The sequence below is a fragment of the Oryza glaberrima genome, chromosome 11 (genome assembly GCF_000147395.1).
Source record: "Oryza glaberrima chromosome 11, OglaRS2, whole genome shotgun sequence".
NCBI classification, from domain to species: domain Eukaryota; kingdom Viridiplantae; phylum Streptophyta; class Magnoliopsida; order Poales; family Poaceae; genus Oryza; species Oryza glaberrima.
The window spans coordinates 20,027,486-20,031,695 of record NC_068336.1 but is presented as its reverse complement, the minus strand read 5'-3'; the positions used below and the strand labels follow the sequence as shown (position 1 = coordinate 20,031,695).

General features: G+C 46.4%; 1 pseudogene; it reads right to left on the bottom strand.

Annotated features, from left to right (window-relative positions):
• Positions 1 to 1,765: 1,765 nt before the first annotated feature.
• Positions 1,766 to 3,959, bottom strand: LOC127755784 (receptor-like protein EIX1; annotated as a pseudogene).
• Positions 3,960 to 4,210: the final 251 nt, after the last annotated feature.

Sequence of the window (4,210 nt, the reverse complement as noted above, 5' to 3'; positions counted from 1 at the left end):
GGTTCGTTCCGATGGTTTTCCCCCTGAAGCCGCTCTCGGCGACGGCGAGCAGCTAGCTCAAGACCAGTACGAACTCGAGGAGCACGGCCAAGGAGACCCTGAACATCGTCGCGCTGCAGTCGCCAGTCACCGTCGACATCTACCACGACGGACGACGATCACGAGCACCACACCACCTCAGCGTAATGCAGCAACACGTCGCCTTCTTCGACCGCGACGACAACGGCATCATCTACCCGTGGGAGACTTACGAAGGTACAGCATATATGTGACCCAAACGAGTTAAACATTCATTTGTTTATTGCCATCTGAATTGCAAGCGTGTATGCATGATCGATCCACCGTGCGCTTGGGTTCAACATGATCATGTCCTTCCTCATCGCTCTGGTCGTGAACGTGTCCGTGAGCTACCCACGCAACGATGAGATCAACAACGGCATAAAGCTAGCTACCGCGCCGCCATTGACCCGTCCGCGTGCGGCTCCTCCCACCGCCGCCCGCGCCCAGTTGCTCTGCCGCCGACCGTCGGCCGCCGCCCGCGTCTGCTTCCAAGTTCCACCTCCGCGCCTGTCGCCACGGCGCCTGCCTGCGCTTGGCCCGCCGTCGCCGCGTCGCCACGCCACCTGGCCGCCTGTTTCCTGCCTCGCCCCATCAGCCGGCCTGCATGAGGGGAGCGGGAAGGTCGGCGAGCTCGCTCCGCCCTGAGCCCACGCGCTGCCACCCGGGAGCCGCCGGCCGCACCACCCTCCGGCCGCACGCGCTGCTTTGGGCGGCAGCCCTAGCGCCGTCCCGGTGCGAGAGCAGAGAGCGAGAGGAAGGAGAGAAATAGAGAAAGAGAAGAGGGGAAAAGAGAGTAGTTGCTGACGTGGACACCCTGACGTGTGGGGTCTATGTGGGTCTCATGCTGAGTCAGCTGCCACGTCGGACAAAACCAGAGTCAAAACTATCGAGGGACCTAGTTTGTATTGTTTTTGTAAGTTGAGGGATGTGTTGTATCCGTTTTTACGGTTAGGGGATGATTTTGTAATTTGATGACAAGTTGAGGGACCTTCGGTATACTTTTTTCCTACATTTATGGTTGGGCCAAATGGGACTGCACGGTACGTGCGGCCCATCCAATCGTACCGAACAAACATTTCACAAAGGAACAGGATTAGCTCGAGTGATGATTATTTGTTTTTAAATAATGGGCAACGCCCGGCCTCTGCATTATAAGGTGAATGCACACGACTAAACGAAGTACAAATAGGGTACATAGGCCCCATAGTTTTAACAAAAAGGTGACACAACCAACCTAAGTATTAGATCCAAATAAGCAAGTTTCAAACACGCAAGAGAGGAAACCAAAGTCTACACTTGTAATCTTCCTCTAAAATTCCATCCCTACTTGGAGAAGAAATCCATCACATTGGCTTCTAGCAACATGCATCCTTTCTTCACCATGATTCCATCTTCTTCATTAAGCAACAAGGCCCATTGCCGCGTCCAGTGTGTTCCTTTGAATATTATAACAAACACTTTGACAAGCACAAGTACGAGACCAAAAGATTATTTGTGGGAGTTTGCTTGGAGCCAAAAGTATTTTGAAGAGGAGACTCAAATGACATAAATAGTTCGAGGAGGACACCAACTATTTTTCGAGTTACTCAACACGACCAATTATTTGCTAATTGAGGTTTTGACCACATATAGACTGTATCTTTCTATGGGGTACATAGGGTATAACATGCACTTCTCATTCGTGGCCTCCGAAAATGTAAGACTATCAAAACAAGGCACCTGATATGTTATTGTTTGCCAGTTGCAAATGACGAAGCTGTCTAAGATTAGCAATGCTGGTAGGAATATACCCAGAGAACAAGTTGCTGCTTAGTACTAGATCTTGTAAATTCTGGAGATCTCCAATCCAACTTGGCAATCTTCCGCTGAACTTATTCAATGATAAATCTAGGATGAATAGCTCCTTGCAACCTTGAAGAAAAGGAGGGAACCTGCCGGATAAACTGTTGTTACTTACTGATAGTCCGTAATTCTTTCATCCCAAAGCAAGGAGGAAATTCTCCCTCCAAAAGATTGTTGGCTAAGGTCAAGATATACAAGTCTTTCAACTCGCAGATAGAGCTTGGAATTTCACCTTTGATGTTGTTGGAAGACAGATCTATAGCCTGTAATCCTTGGCATTCAAGGCCTGATACCACAAGCTGCCCAGATAGCGAGTTATTTGAGATGTCCAAAATGGTGAGGTTTGTCGGTAATCTCGGTATTTCACCAGTTATTTGGTTTGAACGGAGATTGAGTGTATCCACAGACATGATTTCTAAATTTGTTGGCAAGTTATCGCTGATTTGGTTGTTGGACATGTCTAATATGGAAGCTTTAGAAAATGCTGTAGAAAACCAATCTGGAAGCTGACCAGTTATTCCTGTTGTCGAAATATCAAGCCATTTAATATCTACTAACCATTGAAGCCATGCAGGAAACATAGGACCCATCTGACAAGATGCAAATTTTGCTACCTCTAGTCTGAAAGGAGGTGACCATTAAGGACCTACCATAATCTTCAAGTGATTACAAGACAAGTCAATGTATTTTAAACTCTTAAGACTAGCGAAGTGTTCCTCTGTGACGTCACCTGTCAGGTTATTAGAACTTAGGTCAAGGTGATGCAAACTAGTCAGCATACTGATGCCATAGGGCACATATCCGATAATTTGGTTATTAGAGAGATCAAAAGTCTCCAAACTGGTAAATTTGCCGACCCCATTTGGTAGAGTTCCACTTATACTGTTGTGAGACAGATGCAATTCTCGCAGTTTATTCGTCGAGCAATGTATCAAACCCTCGAGTAGGTCTGTTATATTGCCAACTAATATTCCATATTGAGCATCCAAGATTTCCAAATTGCATAGGTTCCGTAGCATGTTTGGTACTATAGCACAGTGTATACTACCATTACCATAAGGACTCGAAGTGACGTCATTATTTGAAAATATAAAGACTCGAAGTGACGTCATGTCTCCTAGTGCATTTGGAAATTGACCGTACAACATGTTCCTTCCAAGGTCGATGTACTGAACGCTTGTCAAGTTCCAAAACCAACAAGATGCTAAAGAGTGGTTGAAACTGTTGTGAGAGAGATCAAGTTTCTCGAGTCTTGTGAGGTTTAATCGTGAGAGTGATTGGCTTGAACTTTTAAGGGAGCAACCAGATAGAGAAAGGACCTTTAGGTGCTGATTCATGTTCACAGCATGAGGCCAATAAGATAGTTTGCTAAGGTTTACGGATGATAAATCAAGGTACCGTAACCGTGGAAGAAGTGCTATCCAAGATATATCTGTTGAGAACATACCTTTTACATTGGAAAGGTCGAGATATTGCAGGTTTGAAAGATTGCCGATTTGAGGAGGCACCATACCCATTAATGGCATGTTTGAGAAGTTAAGGTATCTCAGGTTCTTGAGTAAGCTCACGAACTCCGGTAACCGACCAGCTGGCCCCTTGAGGATGTTGTTGCTGAGGTCAAGGTGCTCTAGATGCTGAAGAACGAGCAGAGGAGAAGTTATCTGGCCAACCAACGTTGTCACTTCGAATTCTTTCAATCTAGGAGAGCTATAATTCATTTCCTTTAGAAGATAAATATCGCCTAAATACGTCAAATAAGTAACTTGTGTGAGATTATTCTGGAGATTGAGCTCAAGGACGTGGCCAGTGAGATTGCTGCACCTTACGCCCCTCCACCGACAGCAATCACGATCTTCTTCCTTCCACGAGGCGAGGTGGCCTGAGGGGTCGCCGGTGATGCCTCGCTTGAAGGCCAGCAGGGCCTCCCGCTCCCATGGCACGCACGCAACCGCGCCGGAGCCGGTCATTGGCACCCATGGCACCGGCGGAGAAGTTGCCATGGACATGACGACTCCCAGGTGGAGGAACAGCAGCAGGAACTTGGCAATAGGATGCATAGCGGACAAGTTTGCAGCTAGTATCTGGTGGGGTGCATAAGTTTCAGTTAACACAATGAATCATGTATGCATGGTGCACCACACAGTATCATATATATATAGATATATATATATATACTAGAAAAAGTGCCTTGCGTTGCAACTTGCAATGGGATTGGACGAACTAAAATTTCATTAGGTCCGTACTTTGAACTTTTCCGAAAATTCTTCAAACTCAATTCTCAGAAATTTGAAAGCGAATTCAATTTTTC